The 15883-nt window shown below is 34.9% G+C and overlaps 1 long non-coding RNA gene across 8 annotated transcripts; it reads right to left on the bottom strand.

The window, feature by feature from the left end:
* Positions 1 to 3532: 3532 nt before the first annotated feature.
* LOC104249699 (uncharacterized) lies at positions 3533 to 15715 on the bottom strand. Of its 8 annotated transcripts, none has more exons than XR_011406009.1 (5): positions 15608 to 15715; positions 13414 to 13594; positions 11438 to 12764; positions 5112 to 5190; positions 3976 to 4516 (listed from the first exon to the last, which is right to left on the bottom strand). It is a non-coding gene; the product is annotated as an uncharacterized lncRNA (long non-coding RNA). The 8 variants fall into 8 exon arrangements; XR_011406008.1 differs by having other exon boundaries at positions 3976 to 4494; XR_011406005.1 differs by lacking the exons at positions 3976 to 4516; positions 5112 to 5190 and adding an exon at positions 3533 to 3814.
* Between the last annotated feature and the right edge of the window lie 168 nt (positions 15716 to 15883).

The following is a 15883-nucleotide window of genomic DNA, read 5'->3' as shown; positions in this document are numbered from 1 at the left end:
ATCCTCCTATCTCCTCTAGCAAGGGTGTCATTTCAATGTTCCCAAAGCGGAATACAGTCCCTTCACAATCCCAAAACAGTGTGACAACTTCTATGATCTTGTTGTTAGGTTGGATCTCCAGAAAAAATGGTAGATTTCCCAAATATTTTCGGACGAGAGTTTGGTCATTGGAGGGTAAATCTCTCCACCAGCTTAGTAGTCTTGGGTGGATTTTGGTGACCATGCCAAATCTAGGGACTTCGTGCCTCATATTTCTGTAAAACAAATAAGGTTAGGCCTTTACCCACACCAGACTCGACTATTTAATACCAACAATTAGCATGAAGCATTTAGTTCTCCAAATAAATGCACAAAACGTGGTGATGCCCATTTGGGTTTAGGGAAACCCAATGGACTTTGGACAAGGCTATCTTAAAGGACCATTATGTGGACAACATAACTGACCCGGCTAGGTTTGACCATGATGCATGCACAATTTGAACAGAGTAAGGTTTCTATGGGGTTTTAGACTGGTACCCTTGAGCGGACAACTCAAGGGGGAAGGCACGAAACTGTCGACTGCACCGTTGATCGACTAGTTTTACCGCAAATATGTCTTTCCGAATTTAGGGGGCATTGATATAGGAAGAGTGCAACCACTCATTATAAGCATTGCTATGGTATTTGTTTGGCAAGAGTGGAGTATGATGTTGAGCATGATTATGCAATAATTACAAGTATGTTGGAATGTATTTGCACATTAAGGAAGCGATAAAATACAACAATTTCGTAATTTAAAGCGGCAATAAAGGAAAGAAACAAGAAGACATCTCAATTTTACTTTTGAAAAGAAATTAAATGCTTAAAGGAATTAAACAAGTAATTGCACATAAGGGAGGGTATAAATTCACAAAAACAATCTGAAGTGGTAAAAGCCTAAGATCCCCAGCAGAGTAGCCATGCTGTCGCGCCCCCTCTTTTCCCTCTTCACATCGAAAAATTCGGGTTTATGACATTTTGGGTATGGGATAACTCATTCCTTTTGGGAACTGGGTTTGCTTTTGAAGAGTCGCCACCTAATGATTTAAGGTGCATTAGGACACCTATAGGGTTCATTTCTAAGTTTATTTGATAACCAGAGATAGGATAAGGGCTTAAAATTATCCTAAGGGGAATGTGTTAGGCACCCCTCAGAATCCACTAGTGTGGTTACCGGCCAGACAATTTTGTAAATTTTGTACAATTAGCAGACAGACAAATATAGGTTCAAATAGTAGGAGATTTAAGTTTGAACACATAAGAGTTAGAAAACAATTATTAAAAGGTGAATTTTGAAAAGGAGTTACAGTTCTACAAATACTTGAGAATATAAAAGGAGGGGGGGGGGGTCCTAGGTTTATTTATAATATGGATCACATCAATGCGATACCCGGGATGACACTCCTCAGAAGAGGGGATACACGTGGTATTAGCGCACCGGTCTTCATATTCATATCTACCCTTCCCACCTTGTTAAGGTGTTAAAACGCGGATTTGTCTCGACCTCTATTGCATGCTATTACCTGTTCCATTCCTATCAGTCCCGAAGGAATTTAGGATTACTATTCCTTTAAGAGGGAAGATTTTAGGCTGACTCTTGGGTTTTAAAGGTAAAAAGGCTAAGGCAACATAGAAAACACGTAGGACTGCAGATTAGATGAAACATATAAACAATTAAGAGGCTCATATATACCTCCGTAGACAATGCACATAAATAGCATGACTTAAACACAATTAAGGTCAAAATTTAAAGTACTAAGGCAGGGTGTTTTAATTGTTGAAGCAGACCAATTTATTACATAACTTGGATAAGAAGTCCGAATCAGGCCTGCCTGCTGGTTGTAGCAGTTGCAAATTAACAAAGGAAGATTCAGTTTTATCATTATTACCTAAGGCTTGCCTAAGTGCGTATTGGTGATGTCCTATGAGCATGATATCTATTACTGATTAGGAGTGCAAGAGAGCAGCGGTTAATGTTTAAACAGGTGATTTGGATCCTATAGGCATGCTTTCTAAACCGTATTAATAAAAGGAGTAGGTTGTTCAAACTGATTCAGAATAGTACGAGTCAAACTGATTTTTAACTAAACTGGTTTCAGATCCTATGGATATGATTTCTATTATAGCTGATTTTAATTCCTACTACCATGGTATCTAAATATTAAGGCTATAGGCATGGTATCTAGTCGAATGTGAAATGAAGCAGGCAGGATTTATTTGATCACAACGGAATTCCTATAGGCATGATTTCTATGAAAAATCGATTTTAACCTTATAGGCATGACATCTAATTTCGAAGCTGATTTTAACCTTGTAGTCATGATGTCTGATTATGACCATTTAGATCCTATAGACATGGTATCTAAGTGTGAAAATAAAACATGCAGAATTTATTAGACAGATCCTATAGGCGTGTTATCTAAGTGTGGAAATAAAACACGCAGAATTTATTAGACAGATCCTATATGCATGTTATCTACCCTTCTAATAGCTAAAGCATGCAGAATCACCCCATCCCTTTTCACTAGCCAACCCCAATATTTGTTACAAATTATTACAGACCAAAAATGAATGAATTACATCAGAAAAGTGCAAAAACAAGGAGTTACAACCATAGCAAGCCTGATTCTTGACTTCCTCTCTGAGTTATGGAATAAACTACCTCAAATGCCAATGTTCTCAAAGTCTTTCTCAGACCTGGGTGTGTCAAAGTTCCCTAAGGGTCTCAAGGGACCCCGGGCAGTGCTTACACCCAGGTTGCATAACCAGACAGAGATGAGTGCAGTGTGGAAGGGCCAGCCCTTATGTATCCAAGTTCAGAGGGAGCTCAAGGGTCCCAAATCAAGGCTCACACAAGAGGGGCAGAACCTAGGTTCTAAGAATATAGTGGAAGTGCAGAACATAGTTGAAAGAGATTTATTTAAAACTGGGTTGGGAAATAGCAAGTGGTAAGGGTGATTTGAAAACAATAGTAGTAAAGCTCAAACTACACAGGATCAGTAGTTACACAAAGGGGTCAAGGGGGTTTTGGGAATATATTGTATGAAGCGTATGATCCCAGAAAAGGTCAGGTTTGGTCATGTACAACAATAGATGATGTTGGCATGCCCACAAACCAGCCAGAGAACACAAGCACATAGGGGGATGTGGGGGTTTGGGATTCATAAGTCAGCAAATCACATAACAAGTGACTGACAGAGTACATACATAGGGAAACATTAATTCAAAAAGTGGAGGAGAACATATTATAGCATGCTAGTAATGTAACTCGATTGCATAAACAGAAGCAGAAGTAGTCAAGAGTGAAAGAAACTGAAACAGCTAAAGAAACATGTTGTTGTTGATGCTTGAAAATTAACTAGGACATACCAGTAGAGAAACAAAGTGCAGAAAGGAAGAGTAAGCAAATTTTCACAGCCTAGCCTTGGATTTCAGCCGGCTAGACAAAGCAGTAGCACAAGTAGTAATAGAGAAAAAAGAGAAAGTTTTGAGTGTAAGTGTGTGTTCTTGAACTCAAATTGTTCCTGTCTTTGAAAGAAAAGGGGGTGGGTAAATTTCCAACTATAGCTAATACAATGATACATAAATCAAACTTCCAAAACTAGGTAATACAGATTCATGAGCTCTAACACCGAATGCAGAGTATATTTCTATAGTACAATATTGTTTGAATGAAAAGTAATTGCATAGGATAAGGGAAGGGGACTCCAAGGGTCTGCGACGTCCATGCAACACTACCTTAAATCCTCTCGATCAACATCTCACTCCCTAGGTCCACTACTACCAACACTCAAATCTGCACAGAAATATGTAGAAGCATAGTATGAGTACAAACAACATGTACTCAATAAGTATCAAGACTAACCTCGGTGAAGTAGTGGCGAGGTTCAAGTCATGCGATACTCACTAAGCAAAGCACCTATGCTTTATATATCTAAATAAATGGCAACAAGAATATAACAAGATGTAATGTCATCAACTCAACTCAACACAGGTAAATCAATCGTGACAATCAAAACAGAGGCATAGAATAACATGTTAAATTTTCAACATAAAAGCATATTAAATGTACTGAAAGGCATAAATGATTCACTTGCATGGCCAAACTTGCACCCTTACACTCAACTCCCAACATCCGTGTCCACATCAGAATCAACAACATTAGTCAAAGTACCACAATCTGCGTGTACGCCATCAAGAGAGAAACATGAGAGAGCAACCTTAAGGGGATGGATCCATATCCACACACTATACGAAAAAAACTTCCAGTCATGACAATAAGCACACGTAAAAGACCTCACGCTACAACATCATCACACCATAATATTCGCACGACAAAGACCTCCTTCCACAACATCATCATTACAACAGCACGACAAAGGCCTCGTGCCACAACAACAATGATATCATCATAACCGCACGATGAAGACATGGTGCTACAACTTCATCACACCACAATATCCACACGAAAAATACCTGGCGCCAACACCAAAACAATCTGCTCATGTTACACCTCATATTTTTGTACGTAAAAGTGTCTCGTAAGCACACTAATGTAAGACCAAAAATGAAATCATCTTTGGAAGTATATAAAGTAAGTTATCATGTTACCTCGAAGGTTACAAATATTGAAGATCATGAACAACAAGTAAAAAGAGGGTTGGAAGGTTAAGAAGCTAATGAATTGAAGAAAATAATATTTCTCGAAAGTCGACAAATTGGAAATGTTATAACCAATACCTTTGGGGTGAGACTAGGGTTCTTAACATGATAAGAGGTTTATGTTATAATTCATTTTAGTCTTATGATATTCATTTGTTATGTTTTGAGGTCAAGCGAGTTGTGAAACAAAAGTCGATGAAAGTCATCACAAGTTACATTCATAAGTTTTACTGAAATTGGGGCCAAATGTCACTACGATTTTCTTCCAATATACATAGAGTTATGGAGTGTTCCACCCATAAAATTGAAGATTTATGAGTCTGATTTCGAATGCATTAAACCGTTTATCAATACGATATGAGAGTAGTGAGATATATGCATTTTTGCAAGACTGCACAGACTGCTAGGTGACAAGTAGGTGCGTCACCTACCTGCTTAAATGGGAGGATTAAATATGTCCAAAAGGGGCTATTTCGCGTCAGCCAAAGAGCCCATTTAAGGGCTTATCTCCTGCAAATATAAAACTCATTATATAGCAAAATAACCAGACATAAGTCCCTACAAAAATCCTCCAAAAAATTGAACACAAACCCTAATTGTTTTTCTCTCCTTTTCAAGTTCTAGTTAGAGGAAAAACCTAGGGTTTAAAGAACCAAGATAGGATCTGAGATATTCAACAAATAAGGTAAGTTTACTGCTCTTTTTCATGTTTTTTTTTTGCTGAAAATGTATGAAAAATTGTTCTATAATTGTAAGAACTCATGGGACGGTGATCGGAAGCCGTGAGTTCGAGTTATTCAACTTGTAGCGAACTATTTCGTGGGTTGTTTTGTGTTGTTGTTGGATTGCGTGTTTTGCTATTGTTTTGTGGATTTTTAGAGGAGAAAGGGTACACTTACCCCAATGATTTTCTTGAAAAACCCATGAAGAATCGCTCAAAACCGAGCTCCACAACTCCAAAAATGATAAAAATGGCTAGCCCTCGAAATATAGTACTTTTATATTCTACCCAGGTGTTAGTACATCGCGATCACAGAATTTCAATTGCGATCGCGAAGAGGTAATGGCTACTGACCGGAATTAATGCTACGCGATCACGAAAAGACATGTGCAATCATGAAGAGGGAAATTCTGATGGCCCAAGGACTGAACTACACGATCGCGTGAAGCCACATGCGATCGCAAAGGAGAAAAGGGAATCACCAGCTGAGCTACGCGAACGCGAAGAAGGGAAATGAACACTTATGCAATCGCGGACAGGTATGTACGAATGCGAAAAACAAATATTCCTTCCTCCAAAATTACACTACGGGAACGTGGAGGAATTGACGCGAACGCGATTAAGGAAACCAGGTACCAACAAAACAGAAGTCTAACAACATGGAGAAATGGCCCGTAGCCCATCCGAAACACACTCGAGGCCCCCGGGACTCCGTCTAACCATACCAACAAGTTCCATAACCTAACAAGGACTCGCTCAAGGTCTCAATTCACATCAAACAATGTCGAAACTACGAATCGCACCATGAATCGAACTTATGAACTTTCAAATTTTCCAACTTCCAAAACTCGAGCCGAAACATATCAAATCAATCAAGAATGATGCCAAATTTTACATGCAAGTCTCAGATGACATAACAGAGCTAATCCAACTCTCAGGATTGCGTTTCGACCCCGGTATCACCAAAGTCAACTCTTGGTCAAACCTCTCAACCTTCCAAAATTCAACTTTTCCAAATTTTGCCGAAATGCTTCAAATTACCTTACGGGCCTCCAAATCCAAATCCGTACATACGCCTAAGTCCAAAATCACCATACGAAGCTGTTGGAATCATCAAAATATCATTCTAGAGTCGTTTACACAAAAATCAAATTCTGATCAACTATTACCGCTCAAGCTTCTAAAACAAAAATCCTTCTTCCAAATTGACTCCGAATCATCCGATAACTGAACTCAGCCACGCATGCAAGTTATAACACATAATACGGAGATGCTCGAGATCTTCTACCACCGAACGAGATGTTAATTCTCAAAACAACCGGTCGGATCGTTACATTAATATTTTGGCAAAATTCTCTATAGGTAAATCCTCGCCGTCAAACAAATGGCTTTAAATATACGTAACATCAGTTTTACGGTCAAAAGGAGTCCAATGCAATAAGGAAAGAATAAAGTATATCCAATATGAAATACTATGGACAAAATCTTAATTGATTAATAAATCCTAAATTTAAGACAAAATTTTAATATACTTGTGTTACATAGAGTTAGGATTTGAAAGGTATTTCTACGGAAGAGTTTATATAAGGTGAGATATTAATCAGTTTTAAAGTTTTAATATTAGGACTTCCTACGTAGTTTAAACTAAAAATATATTTAATAATTAAAATTATAGTTGATTTCACATTAAATAAAAAGTTGCCATTTTATTATTTCTAATATTTAAAATTTTAAAATCAATTAAATTTATGATTCAAAATGTAGTTATTGGATTCCACTGTTGCAAAAGCAATTTATTCTTTTTAGGTTTATCGATTTTTTTTATAGTATTTCTTATTGATTAAAAAAATAGAACAACTTGTATTTTGCTCAGTATTTTGCTCAGGAGAAAGAAAAACTTCTCTTATATTAATTAACATACCATGTTTGTGTCTTTTAGAATGAACTTGAAAATGATGGGGGAAAAGAAAGAATGAACTTGAAAATAGCTTTTCTTTTTTAAAAAATCAAAAAATTTCTTAAATCAGTAAAGGTTTTATGTTCTTGATAAAATTGAAAAGGAGGCATGATAATTGCGAAATTTAGATGATGAAATTATAGAACTGAAACTAACTTTAGTTGAATATACAGAGTAATGATTAGCGGAATCTATGAGACAAAGTTTCTTCCTTTATTAAGTTAGCTATTTATGATCAAAAGCCATCAAAAGTACTTTTTTGGAAATTTGATATATTTAGTCGAGATGGAGAACTCGAAAAGCAATTTTGTGCAACAGAAGCAATTTTTTTTACTTTTGAGAAGAAACTATAAATTCTAGCTTCTTTCAAGAAGTAGAAGCATAAACATAAGCAGGAAATTATTTGTTTTAGATAAAGTATCTTTAATATAAATTATATTTTTTAAATTATCCTTTATTATTTAACTTTTTCCTATTTCTTTTTTATTTTTAGCATCCCTTTCTTCTTTTTTATTTATTTTATTTTTATTGTATTTTTATTCTCATTCTCCTATTCTTGTTTGAAGTAATCTCTCTAATATCTTTTATATAGAAAGTTAGGAAGTAGATTTTTAATTTATACTGAATAAATATATTGATATACTTAAATCATCATGTAAACAATAAGTAATACCTGATATCTAGTGTTATTGCTTTGAATAATATAGTTTATATTGATTAAAATTCTAGTATATTTTGTTGACAAGCGGGGTTGCTCTGATGGTAAGCAACCTCCACTTCCAATCAAGAGGTTGTGAGTTCGAGTAACCCTAAGAGCAAGGTGGGGAGTTCTTGGAGGGAAGGATGCCGATGGTCTATTTGGAAACAGCCTCTCTACCCCAGGGTAGGGGTAAGGTCTGCGTACACACTACCCTCCCCAGACCCCACTAGTGAAATTATACTGGGTTGTTGTTGTTGTTATATTTTTATACTTTATCTTTTATATTTTAATTAAATAAAATTAAAAAATTAATTTATTTTATCATATATTGTAAAAAGCACTTCTTAAATGAACTGGCTAAATATAAATAGTAACTCTCCCAAAGTAATTTTTTAAAAAGTAATTTTGAACAAAATTATTTCTCAAAATAAATAATTTTTGACAATTTGACCAAACGAGTTCTTAAAACTAGTTAGAGCTTGGAAAGAAACATCTTACATCTCTCTTTGCCTAAAAAAAGTAAGGACCCTTTTTAACAAAACAACAAACGTGACTTTGTAAAAATCACGTGGGTAGCCACTTTTTAAACTGATATTTATTTTTATCCAGTATTTTTAATGCTTAACAATAGTAATTACTAGTTTATTAAAATTAATATGAAAAAATTGTATTACCCTTTCTTCTATCTCTTTCAACTCATTGGGTAATAAACTAGACCAGTTCATGATTCTCACGTAATGAACTTAACAAAAGCAACAAATGATCTAATATGAAAAAATCATGAACATCAAATATACATATGTTGAATTGAATGATTTTCTTTCCTTTTGGCCGCGTCAGTCGTTTCGTTGGATGTTATTCTACTTATTGTGGAGGATGTGATGGTCTTCACATAAATCCCAATACTGTCAATGCCTTGATCAGTTGCAGTACCGTAAAATCTACCAAAAGAACGATCATCTGCTAATTGAAAATTGAACTCTGCATAAAGGTGTGATGGATTGGACACAATGTTTCGGTTTGTGATTTCTGTGATGCATTTTTGGTTTTCTGCTACGTTATGGATCCCGAACTTATAGTTACAGGTTCAAAAGTTAAGGACACTTGGTCCTGAACTTCGAGTTCCAAGTTCAAAAGTTAAGGACACTAGGTCCTGAAGTCCTGAACTTAGATTAACAAGCTCAAAAGTTAAGGACAATAGGTCGTGAACTTAGGCTAAGAAGCCCAAAAGTTAAGGACAATAGGTCCTCTACTTACAGTTACAAGTTCAAAAGTTAAGGACAATAGGTCCTGAAGTCCTGAACTTAGACTAATAAGCTCAAAAGATAAGGACAATAGGTCATGAACTTAGGCTAAAAAACCCAAAAGTTAAGGACAATACGTCCTGAACTTAGACTAACAAGCTCAAAAGTTAAGGACACTTGGTCCTGAACTTATAGTTACAAATTCAAAAGTTAAGGACATGTAGTCCTGAAGTTAAGGACATGTAGTCCAAAAGTTCTGAACTTAGAGTTCCAAGTTCAAAAGTTAAGGACATGTAATGCTGAAGTCCTGAAATTAAGTTCAAAAGTTAAGGACATGAGCAGAAGAGTATTTTCGTCCGACAATTAAAGTTTATTAAAGCAATAACAAAAGACTAAAGAAATTTTAAACGGTGGCTTAAAAGTAAATACATGTGTTATTAGTGACTATCAATCTTTTCGTATTCTTATATTATTCCATCAAAATTCATGTTCTCTAATCCAAAATGAAAAGGAAAAAAATGGCAAAATACATAGTTTCCTCCGAAACTTAGGACCAAATCCCTGTGACACACCTTCTGAGTACGGATAACTTTTTACACGCCTAACTTTTTCAAAGTGTGTATAAGACACTACTTTTTTATGGACCAGTTTTTTGTTTGGAGACTGCATCCACGTACCAGTCAAAATGCGACACGTGTCATAACTCAACTATAAATAAATACATACTTAAAATAAACCTTAATTGATTAAACTTTTTCCAATAAAATTAAATATTATATCACCTTATCCCCCCTCCCCCCAAAAAAAAAAAAAAAATCTTCCCCAAGCCTCCCCTCCGTCATCAGCTTCCTCCTCCTCCACTGTCTACCCTCTTCTCCGAGCCCCCTTCCCATCGACTTACTCCTGTAAGGCTCCAATCCCTCCCCTTTGTTTACTTTAAAAACATGAGCAATAGCTAATAACAAGAATTCAACAAATACAGTCTATTTTAAAGAGAAAAACACTTAGAAATAAAAAAAAATCACATCTTTGAAGTATGTCTCTACACTTCTAAAAACTTTAATTAGGAGTAATTTTTTTTTTTTACATAGAATGAGAATTCAACTCAAACTCACAAAATAAAAGAAAAAACCCACATAATATAAAACCTGACATAATTAGATCCACCAAAACACTTTTAAATGAAGAAATTACAAGTCTTTATTATAACTCAAGAACATCAAACTGCATAATATTTGTTTAAACTCAAAGATGGAATCCAGAAATGGCATGGCTTGAAGATCTTAGCTTTTGGGTTTAACTCAAACTGCTCTATTTTCTATGCAGAAGGTAAGGGCTTCCATGGCTGCTACCAACAACTGGGTTTTGAGAAGAAAAAAAAAGAGAGAAAATAGACGGGCTTCAATGGTGAAGGTATGGTGGTTCTTGGCAGGTGGGTGTTGGTTAGGATGGTGGAGAAATTGTGGAGAAACGACGATGGAAGGTGAGTGTTGGATTTGGCGGAGGATAGCTAGTGAATTAGTTTAGGAAAATGAAAAAAAAAATAAAGAAAGAAAATAATTTTTTTTACTGTTCACGCGCCTTATTTTATTGGTAAAACACGCACTAGCCATGTTGACAAAAAAGGTGTGTATTAGGCACACTTTGAAAAGGTTGGGTGTGTAAAAAGTTGTCCGTGCTCAGAAGGTGTGTCACAGGGATTTGGTCCTAAGTTCCGAGGGCAAACTATGTATTTTGCCAAAAAAAAAAATAGCATCACTATTTCAGTTTTAATTTTTATTTTTATCTTTATTTTTATTTTTGAAGCTGCAACGTTTCTTTTCCACTTGCACATCCATAAATCTCAAATTTCTTAGAATATCGAAAAGTATAAATCATAGTACCAATTTCTTGTTGGCATGTTACCTCTTCTTCACTTGACATTTAAATAATATTACAATTACTGGTCTTTCTTCAGCATTAAACAATTATTCTTAATTAATATGAGAAATTCAAAACCATTTACTAAACACGAAAGAAACAAAAACACCCCAATCAAAACTTTTTGCCACAAAACATAGAGGTAAGCAGATGAAGTGTTTATTGGATAGGGTTTATGATCCTTTAAGTACAAGAGCTTAAAAATAGTATTTTACCTTAGTTGAGATCTTCAGTACTGAAGTTGTTCCTGATTATTACATCTTGGATTGCTGAAATCAAAAAACAAATGAAGATAGATGTGTGCAAAGCAGACTCAAAGGGAAAACCCGCAAAGAAGAACGAAGAACATGGAAAGAATAGAGAGGAAGTAGCAAGGAACAACACAATCACTAGAACTCACCGACAATGTTTAAGTCGGAGCAAAGTGAGAAAAAAGGCGATGGAACCAAAGAAAATAGAAAAAACATATCTTAACTGATAATCACAAACACATGTTTCGTACCCACCAATCGATATATCTGAAAATCCCTCAAAATCCCTCTCAAATCCGAGCTCCCAAGCTTAAGTTCTGATAAAAATGGCTAAACCCTCGATTTTTAAATCTTATATCTGCCCAGGTGCGTTCTTCTTCGCAAACGCGAGGCTACTATCGCGAACGCGATGAACAAAAGTCCTGCTGGCCAATTTCCTCTTTCGCAACAGCGAGGTCCACTCGCAAACGAGTAGCTTACACTAGCAGACCCTATGCGAACGCGAGGACCATGTCGCGAACGCGAGGACCAACCAACGGGTCCTTACATTCGCGAACCGGGACATCCACTATTCATAAAAATAGTCATTTGACATAACTTACTATCAACAGTAGACTATTTGTAACCAAATTGAAGATATCCATTTTTTGTTAAAGTAGTGTCAGATTAGGTAGCTAGCCAGGATACATATAATTGGGTTTCAATTAATGTAAATATAAATATATTAATAATTTACCCGCATTCGGTAAGTGATTAAAGTTATATTGCAATAACTGGTTTGGTGCCTCAATACGTATATTTCCTTATTACCAAAAAAAGAAGTATTTTTCTTAGTAAATTTAAAGATAATCTGACAGTTTTTGCTTTGTGTTCCTAAAAGACAAAAGTTTATTTCACTCAAACATCTTCTCTTATACTTAAAAGACAAATCATCCGTCCATTGAGTTGTTGACTCCACTACCGACCTTGTGTTATGGTAGGCAAAGTGAAAGTGTTACATTTTTTTCAAATAATGTTTTAACCACCCTTCTATCAACCAAAATAGAAAATAAACAAAATAAGTGGTCCAGAAAGTCATATTTATGTTCCATAATACACTTTTCTATTTAGTCTGCTAGGTTGTGATGGCATGTGCCAGCACAGGCCCAATATTATAAAAGTTGAAAATACTATTTTTTTATTAGCTTGGTATATATATATATATGTATATATATATATATATAGGAGTACTATTTACATATTGGCAAAAAGTGATGCATTATTCGTGTCAATCTTTGACCAAAAATACCACCTGCAAAATCGTGAAGTAATGATTAAATGTTAGTGTCCATATGTTAGATTGAGCGCAAACTTGTCTCAGTGATATAGTTCTTGTCTTACATAATAAGAAAAACATTAGATGTCTTAAATGGGACAATTTAAATTTTTTATAATGGAACTACATTAGCTTTTGCAGATTTTATTTGTAATTTACATACCTTTTCAAACATTGTCTATCTTTGTTTACTAATGAGCATAATATACCATAAATTCTAATGTTCTTTTGAATCTTCAGAGAAAAAGAAACAAAGAAAAGAAAGCGAGCTTAGATAAATGCACCGGAGAGAGATTTTATTTCCTTCATGTCAACAGAAAGCACATGCAAGTAAGTGTATAAGAAAGGTGTTACTCTGTAAACATTTGAAACGGGGGTGTTTTTAATCTCCAAAGTTGTGAATAGAAATACAAAATAATACACATATGGTCTTCTGATGTTCCATAAGAACTTTAAAACAAATTTAAGCATCTACCACCAAATACGATAAAGAATCAATGTAAACTAATAGATTTTGGAGATATTGGTATCTGCAGATTTTGCTAAGTTACACCTTGGTATTTCTGCACCTTCAGTAGCAGTTACATAACTAAGACAACAAATGAAATATGAAAAGACAAATTACCTTGAGATATGGCGTAAATTGCAATAGATAAGGAATTCAGAATGGAGAGACCTTCGTTTTCATGAGTGTCAAGTTTTTAGTGATTCTCGGAGAGCAAAACCAAGAGCTTCAATTTGAAGTGGTGACAGCTTGTCGATCAAGCTCAAACGTCAGAAAAACAGCCTTTCAGTTGACGTACAAACTGCAAGAGATACCCACAATTTATATCAGCTTATGGAGAAGCCTTGAGCTTTTAAAAAGTAGCATCACAAATGATTCTTTTTCCTTCACTATTGAGGCAGAAACAAAGACCAAAAATAACATATATGAGCAATTAATACATGCCAAAAAATTAAAAGGTATAATAACTTATCATATATCATTTTCTAGGCTTTAGGTTTTTTCATTAAGCTGCTCAATTATTTCAGTGTTAAAAGGAACAAAAATAGAGATTAAAATGAACCATGTTGAATTGAATACTATAATTGAAGAAGTTGTAGGATCCGAACATAATATTCGTTTGTCTTTACACAAAGTGATCTGCAACACAAATATTTATAACCTAGCCCAATAGTTTAAGATGAGAATGTAAATATGGAAGCAAGTGAGAAAGAAGTAGACACTATTTATATTCCTTTTTGTCTCCTTTTAACCAACTTCATCATTATTTGAGCAAAGTTGTGAATGAGTCTGCTGTTGTTTCTTTTCAATAGTCTGTGAATCTTGCATATGTTATGCCATTCAACAACATTAATCTATTTCTTATCAGTTTCAATCTCCATTTCCTTAGATTTATACAACAAGAACATTTAAAATCTTTAGGAGATATACTACAGAATTGTTCCTTTTACATGTTAGTGGCTTTAATTTTTTTCCTGTAGATGCAAAAACTCCAGTAAATTCAAGGAAATTTATTCATAATGTTCACAGTTCATAGACCAAAAGGTCTTACACACAGCACAAAACAGTCCAAAAAACATCATAAGCACTACTATAAAACAGTATTTCTAACCTCTCCGAGGTCCAAATTAATACCCATAGAACCAAACTTAATTTGTCTATATTTCCCCTATTTTAAGCAAGCTTGACATTAATGGTCTTAGGTTTCTTAGGCTCGGGCGGTGGCAATTTCAAAACAGTGAAATTTCTCAACTCTCCTCGCCATTCTCAAATACTTTACCCCTTCTTTCTCATCGGCAATTTCTCAAATACCTCTAATGCAAGTCTGGATGTAGTGTCTAAATCATAAACTTAAATTCATTCTTATTGCACTTTAAAAGAGTTGAAACATATGAAAATTAAGATTAAATCACGAGAAGCGCGAAGCGAAACGAAGCACGAAAAATAGAGGCGTAACATATCACCAATTGAAAGCAAGCTAATCTTCCATGGAAGATTCAAAACATCATAAGGAGACATTCTTCACAGTAGAAACCAACACAATCTTAAATCTAGATAACACTGATATTCAGAAAAGGTTGGATAAACGAAGAAAAAAGTCATTTTGGTCAGCCAAAGTCAACCGGGTCTAAAAGCTTCTTAATTACCCCAACCAGGCATGGTACCAAACCAGTAAAGACATTCCAAAATTTCATATAGAAAATATGTTTGTATTCCTCATTTAAAAAAGATATGCACATAAATAAATACAGATCCTTTTCCAAAACAACCAATCGTTGTTCCAACCTCACCCCCAAAAATAGTTTGGATAGTTAAAGGAAAAAGCCAGACAAAACAGAACTGACCGTATAATTGTACGTAAATTGAGCAGTGCAACAGAGAAGACTGCAATTAACGAAAAACGGAGGAGAAGTTGAGACAATATTAGAATATGAAAAAAGAAACTGTAGAGGCAGGTCGTTGAGTTTGATCTAACTGAGAGAATTTGTGAGGAATGCTAGATAAAGACGTTGAAGACAAAGTCCAATAGTCAGCATGCTTAGAGTTTAAAAATACAGTTTTACCACTCGATTTAACACACACTTGCCATAAGATTGCAAAGTTAAAAATTAGAAAACCTAAAAGAAGATAGAGCAGAAATTAAAAGAAGAAAAAAGGATCTGAGAAAAATCATAGCAAAACATGGGAAAAGAACCTACAACAATCACTGAACTTCAGAATCGAAACTAACAATGATGAAGAGAACCTAGAAGAAACCCAAAATACAAAGGAAAAAGTAGAAAAAAGATATGTACAAAATTGATTGAAAGCATACCTCTAGCTAGATTTGCGCGTGAAGAGAATCAGGAAGAAGATATCACTCAAAATCTGAATTGAAGAAAACCTAATACTCTGTTATTTGCTAAAAATACACATGGAGCCATTTTATAAGTTACACGTAGAGTTTGTACACAGAAATCTAGCCACGTATATGATATTTTGAGAATTGATGCGAAATGACTAATATATCCTCGAGCTTTTTAAAAATGACATGAAACACACACGTCGAAATTCTTTCTCTTCTATAATATAGAAATCTCAAAAAAAAAAA

This window comes from Nicotiana sylvestris, chromosome 3, assembly GCF_000393655.2.
Source record: "Nicotiana sylvestris chromosome 3, ASM39365v2, whole genome shotgun sequence".
Taxonomy (NCBI): Eukaryota; Viridiplantae; Streptophyta; class Magnoliopsida; order Solanales; family Solanaceae; genus Nicotiana; species Nicotiana sylvestris.
The sequence above is the reverse complement of the archived record's forward strand: the minus strand, read 5'-3'. Positions and strand labels throughout refer to the sequence as shown.